At 37.5% G+C, this 7,466-nt stretch overlaps 1 pseudogene; it reads left to right on the top strand.

Moving 5' to 3' along the window:
• The first annotated feature begins 3,033 nt into the window (after positions 1-3,033).
• Positions 3,034-4,535, top strand: LOC100427095 (methionine aminopeptidase 2-like; annotated as a pseudogene).
• Positions 4,536-7,466: the final 2,931 nt, after the last annotated feature.

Genomic DNA, 7,466 nt, shown 5'->3' with positions numbered 1-7,466 from the left:
TATAACGTTAAATGTGTCCATCTTTTCCTTTAGAGTGTATAATATATTAATCATAGTAATTTGAAATTCTCAGTCAGATGGTTTCAACATCTGCACCATATCTGAATCTGGTGGTTCTGTTGATTACATTGTGGGGGGTGTGTGTGTGAGTGCGTGTGTTGATTTTCCGTATTCTTCATAATTTTTTTTGTAGAAAACCATGTATTTTGTATAGGAGATCATAGACTCAAGTACTTAGAGTTTAGGCTTTTAAATAAGCATATCTTTTTCGTGTATAGGATTGTGTTAACTAGCCAGGAGTTGTTCAGTGTTGAAATTGTCCTTGCTATGTTTGTCTTTGGTAGATCACAGTCTTCAAATTCCTCTAGCAATATACTGTGTGCTTGGAATGGCGGCTGGCTTTCCGAAATCTTTTTTCTCAATCTCTACTCCACCTTCCCCATTAGCCTTTCCTTTCATGCTGTACCACAGAGTGTATCTGTCACTTGCAACTTAACCAGCAGTATTCCATTATCACCTTAGTTGGTGCTTTTTAGCTTGGTGGTGGGTAGTTAAGTTGGGAAAAATCCCTGGGTCTCAGTGATTTGGCCCTCAAAATGTTACTGCTCTTTTTCCAGCTATAGTTCTTGCTAAGAACATATTTCTGCTCCTTTTTGTTTTTCTTGTTCTCTTTGTCAGGTGCCATAGGCTTATATCAGTGGCCTATGACCAATGGGTTTTGTTGTCTTTCCTGTAGATTAAAGCTTTGGTTCCATACAGGATCATTACCTCCAGCTCATTTTTCATGCCTGCTTTTCCTGTCCACCAGTCCTAAATAAGAGAAGCTGTCTCTTGACTCACCTTTCCGATCCTCTCACCCCCATACCTCCAGCTCATTTATCATGCCTGTTCTTCCTGTCCACCAGTCCTACATAAAAGAAGTTGTCTCCGGATTCACTTCTCTGATCCCCTCACTCCCATACCTTCCTGTTAACACCTACTGGGCTTCATAGATAAAAAGGCTGCTGGTGTGTGGGAGTCTCCTTCTCCCATATCTGTGGACCTCAGAGGCTTCACCCTCTCTACCAGTCTGCACTTGGCACTCTGCCTCCAATTTATCAGTTATTCTGAACTCTTAGTGGTGTCCAGGTGACATCCACCTTAGCAAAGCAAATGCATATATCCTGTCTCTCCCTATAGGCACCCGTCTCTCCCCAGTTTTCTGGTTAAATGATTGTTTTGTAATCTCAACTTTTGAATGGGTCCAAGAAAAGTTGTGGGTTTACAATTTTTCTAGCCTTTTTGTTTCCATAAGTGTAGAAGCAATACTCCTTCTAGCTTGCCATATCCTGGAGCAGAAACCGGATGTCATTAAGACTTGAGGAGAAAATATTTTGAGAAGAATTAAAAATTGTGCCCAAAGGCCTTAGATTCTTGATGAATCAATAGTCTTCTTTGTATATTGTGAAATTAGTGATCAAATACAAATGAATATGCGAACTCTTTTAAAAATATATTGAATTAGTTTATAAGTCCCATGAGGTGACATTCAGATGAATTCTTTTTATCTTTATAGTGCTGTATATATCACTTAGACTGTAATTTCTGTAAATTTAGTTTTTTTTTTAATTTTTAATTTTGAATCAGATTCTGGTTCTTATCACCCAGACTGGAGTGCAGTGGTACAATCTCAGCTCACTGCTATTTCCAACTCCTGAGCTCAAGTGATCCTCCCACCTCAGCATCCTGAGTAGCTGGGACTACAGGCACATGCCACCATGCCCAGCTAATTTTTGTATTTTTTGTAGAGATGGATTTTCACCATGTTTCCCAGGCTTGTCTCGAATTCCTGAGCTCAAGAGATCTGCCCACCTCAGCCTTTCAAAGTGTTGGGATTATAGATATAAGCCACCATACCTGGCTTATTTTAGTTTTAATAAAGAATGCTGTTCATGATTCACACTGTTGACTAATCATTGGGTATTTTTTTGATAAATTTGAAAATCTCTAGGAATTGTTGCAGAATTTGTAAGTGAAAGCAACAGAATGCCATAACTGAAAGCATAAACTTTTTAAATGCAGTGGCTGACTAGCTAGTGAGATTTTACCTGAATCTTCTGGTTTACATTACTAAGTTAGGTTTCCTACACAACAAGATCAAATGGAATCTAAAAGAGAGGGGACAAGCTACAAATGTGAAGACCATGGTAGTCTGAGAAGGCAAGAGATTAAAATAGCCTAAAGCGTGGGTGAAATCAGTAGTACACAGAGAAGACAGATATATGTTAAGACAAGACATAGATGGTGGTTATGGCAAATTTTGGAAACCACTTATTTCTTTTATGTATTACTTAATTCTTCCACTTGGCCCTAGATGCTGTTTGGTGTTAGCCAATGTCGAACAGCTAACGTACCTGAGGAGAAAATGTGATCCTGGACCACCCAGAAAGAAATATTTGGTGATGCTAACACAAATTTTTAAAAAATGGGTTCAACTCTTCTTAGGTTTAGGTTCCTGTAAATAATTGTGACTCAGCTAAGCGTTTCTCAAAGATCTTGTCCAATCAACCTAAGGTTTAGACTGCATGTGTAGAAAATACTATACTGTTTGTGTAACTATGATTAATACAAAGTGTTATGTGTTTTTTTAAAAAAAAGATTTCAACAGCAACTTAGGGATTTAGTTCCGTGAGTCTATTGTTAGAGAAAAATATTAAGTAAACAGAGAGAATTTAACTAAAAGGGGGTTTTAAATTGTTATTCTAGCACCTTGCTTTTCTTTAGCATGAACAACCATAACTTCGAATTCATAGACAGAAGTGTTAAGTTCTGGTTTGTTCATAGAAAGATATACTGTCACTAAAACTTGCATAATAGGCTAACATTGATTTTCAAAGTTAAGTGAAAGGTACTGGAATGTTTCTGATTCAAGCAAGAGGTTCTTCGTACATTGCATCAAATCTTAGAATATAGAGGATACACTTAGAGACAATATTAAATTCAAGTGATTAGAAAACATTTACCCTTAAAATTCAGAGGAACCTTTCAGGCAACATGGCAGGCATGGAGGAGGCAGCAACCTTCGGGAGCCACCTGCCTCCTCTGGGAGTTACCTGAATGGCAACCTGGATCCAGACGACAGGGAGGAGGAAGCTGCCTCTACAGCTGAGGAAGCAGCCAAGAAAAACAGATGGAAGAAAAAGAAGAGTAAAGGGGTTGCGGCAGGGCAGCAGGAAATGGATAAAGTATTAAGAGCCTCAGTGGATGAAGGAACAAGACAATTGGAAAGCATCGGAAGAGAAAGAAAGAGATGATGATGATGAAGATAGAGATGGTAATGGAGATGGAGCAACTAGAAACAAAGAAAGAAAGGAGGAAGAAGAAGAAGAAGAAGAAGAAGAAGAAGAAGAAGAAGAAGAAGAAGAAGAAGAAGAAGAAGAAGAAGAAGAAGAAGAAGAGAACAAGAGAGAACCAAAATTCAAACAGACCCTCCCTCAGTTCCAATAAGTGACTGTATCCTAATAGTGTATTTCCTAAAGGACAAGAATGTGAATACACACCCACACAAGATGGATGGAGAATTATGAGTGAAGAAAAGAAAGTGTTATATCAGGCTAGTGAAGATATTTGGAATGACTTTTGAGAAGCTGCAGAAGCACATCAACAAGTCAGAAAATATGTAATGAGCTGGATCAAGCCTGGGATGATAGAAATCTGTGAAAAGTTGGAAAACTGTTCACACAATCTAATAAAAGAGAATGGATTAAATGCAGGCCTGGCATTTCCTGCTGGATGTTCTCTCAATAATTGTGCTGTCCATTATACTCCCATTGCTGGTGACCCAACACTAATACAGTAGGATGACATCTGTAAAATAGATTTTGGAATCACTATAAGTGGTAGGAATATTGACTATTGACTGTGGTCTTACTGTCACTTTTAATCCCAATTATGATACATTATTAAAATCTGTAAAAGATGCTACTAGTACTGGAATGAAGTGTGCTGGAATAGATGTTCATCTGTGTGATGTTGGTGAGGCCATCCAAAAAGTTATGGAGTCCTATGAAGTCGAAATAGATGGGAAGACATAACAAGTGAAACCAATCCATAATCTAAATGGACACTCAATTGGGAAATATAGAATACATTCCAGGAAAACAGCGTCCATTGCGAAAGGAGGAGAGGCAACAAGAATGGAGGAAAGGAAGTGTATGCAATGGAAACCTTTGATAGTACAGGAAAAGATTTCACGATGATATGGGATGTTCACATTACATGAAAAATTTTGATGTTGGACATGTACCAATAAGGTTTCCAAGAACAAAGCAATTGTCAAATGTCATCAATGAAAATTTTGGCACCCTCACCCTCTGCCACAGATGGCTGGATTGCTTGGGAGAAAGGAAATTCTTGATGGCTCTGAAGAATCTGTGACTTGGAAATTGTATCCACCATTGTGTGACACTAAAGGATCATACACAGTGCAATTTGAACATACCATACTGCTGCATCCAACATGTAAAGAAGCTGTCAGCAGAGGAGATGACTATTAAACATATTCCAAAACAACTTTAACACCTTTATTTTCTAAGCTTTTTTGAAATACGTACCAGAATTAATTTGCAACATGTTGTCTATTTTAACAGTGGACTTGTATAATATTTTTATCTGTGTTTTAAAAAGAAGAAATTAGGCCATGCACAGTGGCTCACACCTGTAATCCTAGCACTTTGGGAGGCCGAGTCAGGTGGATCACCTGAGGTCAGGAGTTTGAGACCAGCCTGGTCAACATGGCGAAACGGCATCTCCACTAAAAATACAAAAATTAGCAGGGCGTCGTGGTACACACCTGTAGTCCCAGCTACTCGGGAGACTGAGGCACGAATATCTCTTGAACCCAGGAGGCAGAGGTTGAAGAAAGCCAAGATTGCACCACTGAACTACAGCCTGGCTGACAGAGCAAGACTCTGTTTCAAAAAAAAATAAAATAAAATAGTAAAAAAGAAGGAATTTGATCAAAGGTAAACAGTCTAATGTAATGAACCAAATAAAAAACTTTCAGGACTTTCAAATGTTAACTGGCTTTCCCCTTTATATCTGGAAAAAATGCTATAAAGCTCAAATTAGTTAGGAAGGACTTACACCTTTTGTTTTGAAAACTAAGAGACGGTTTCCAGATATTTATACTCCCATATTTCTCGAATGCTTTGAATGACTACAATTCTGCATTGATACCCTCTATTGTTACTTTTTAACCTGCCTGGAATCTATTTTCTAAAAAAATAAAGATATTTTCAGATCTGAAAAAAAATCAGAGGAACCATAAACGTCATCAAGTCTAATCATATCCAAATGTGGTCCATCAATCAACCTCGGCAGAAATAATTGGAGAAGATTTAAAAATTCAGAGAATGTTGACCTCCTCTCTAAGATAGGATTCATAAATATTTTATCATTGTCTGGAAAGTAACAGTCCACAGTTTAACCAATATTCTAATTTTGATTCATGATTTTAAATAATTAAACTTTAATAATTGATATGGTTTAGATATTTGTCCCCTCCAAATCTCATGTTGAAATGTGATTGTCAATGTTGGAGGTGGGGCCTGGTGGGACGTGTTTGCTCATGATGGTGGATCCCTCATGAATAATTTGCTGCTGTCCTCATGGTAATGAGTGTGTTCTCACTCTGTGAGTTCACACGAGATCTGGTTATTTATAAGAGCCTGGAACTTCCTCTTCTCTCCCTTGCTCCTACTCTTACCATGTGACATAACTGTACCCCCTTCACCTTCTGCCATAATTAGAAGCTTCCTGAGGCCCTCACCAGATGCAGATGCAGGTCCTATGCTTCCTGTATAGCCAGCAGGACTGTGAGCCAAATAAATTTCTTTTCTTTATAAATTACCCAGTCTCAGTTATTTCTTTATAGCAATACAATAATTGACTAATAGGATAATATAAATTACTTATATTTTAGTAGAAACATATGGTTATAATTTTAGAAAAAAATAACTTTATTTTTGTCTTCCGACTACAGAATTCACTGGGAAGAGAAGTGGGCTTCTGTTCTGCTGCTAATTTGCAAGATTACACTCTAGTGGCAAATTCTTCCTATTGCAAGCATGTAGTCCCTACAGCCCAACGATTTCTAAAGGTACATGGTCAGTTGAACCCATGTCAGATGCAAGACATAGCAGTGTCATTTTTGCACAAGTGGAAATATTTCTCCTAGATTTCCAAGTCATGAATGAATAACTAGGAAAGAAATAGAGGACACAGGCTATATGATGATTAAATCAAGTAGTTTAATGACAAAAAACTGAACAGATTGTGCATGTTATCTTATCCCATTTACATTGACAAAGTGTCACACTTCTGCTTTATGAAGAGAAACTTCATGCAATAGTCATAAGGAAGAAAGAATTAATGCTAGGAATAAGTGTAAAAGCTCTGTATAGCTTTTCATTTAAAAGATTTTACAAATCCTGCTGACCTGTTGCTAAACTAAGCAAAGCGAGTCCCCCTGGAACACACTCTATACTCATTCTTCCTCTTCATTTACATTCCTTTAAACTATTTTAGCATATTCCTAAATAGCAGAAACTTTTCCTATGGAAATAATGTCAGCCTTTCCATCCCTGCAATGCAAGCTGCTTGCATCAGTTAAATTCTGAGTTGCTTCTTTTGGAGTTAGGGCCAGCTGGTTTATAGCTGGAGTCAGCCGTCACCTGCAGAATAGAGTCTGGAGAAAGTAAGGTTGTTACTCCCTGGCCAAAATTAAGACTCCCATTACGATTCAATTGTGCCTGAAATTCCACTGTTAGGGATTGACTCCCACCAATCAATGTCTTGTGCTTTCTAGGACTTACTTATTTCTGACTTCACTGAATCTAAGAGATGTCATCAACTATAAAACCTGTCACTATTATATGTACAGTTAAAGAAAAAATATATTGCCAATTTAACTGTGGCATTTCATCAACTCTAAGATTTATCTCAATTTCAAGGATATATTTTTAAAAATATTTTTCAATTCTTAAAATAAAGTAAGTGAAAATGCTAGTAATGAGAGAGAGAGAGAGTGGGGAATGAAGACTATGAAGACCCGTATTAACTCAACTTTTAAGCATTGATGTCAACCAGCTAAAGCCAAGCCCTAAGACAATGAAATATAGGATAGTCATATTCTTATAGAAGAGAAGGAAGAGAAAGATAAACTGCAACTGCTTCACAAGGTTGACTAAGCCCAGCTTAACAACTCCTTTTAGCAATGTTTATTTAAAGAGGTCACTATTTGAAGTTAGCATAGGGAATTCCATAGCTGTTGACCCTTTGGAAAAACAACTGACTCTGAGAAAGGTTAGGAAAGGTGGGAAAAGTCTGTGAATAAAACCTTTTCAAGCTAGAAATAGGTCAGAGTACAGCCTGATCAAAGACACCGATGAAATGCAGAAGAATGTAGATAAAGGTAAAATAATGAG

The sequence above is a fragment of the Macaca mulatta genome, chromosome 12 (genome assembly GCF_049350105.2).
Source record: "Macaca mulatta isolate MMU2019108-1 chromosome 12, T2T-MMU8v2.0, whole genome shotgun sequence".
In the NCBI taxonomy this organism is placed as follows: domain Eukaryota; kingdom Metazoa; phylum Chordata; class Mammalia; order Primates; family Cercopithecidae; genus Macaca; species Macaca mulatta.
Note: the sequence above shows the minus strand (reverse complement) of the source record. Positions and strands in the feature narration are given on the sequence as shown.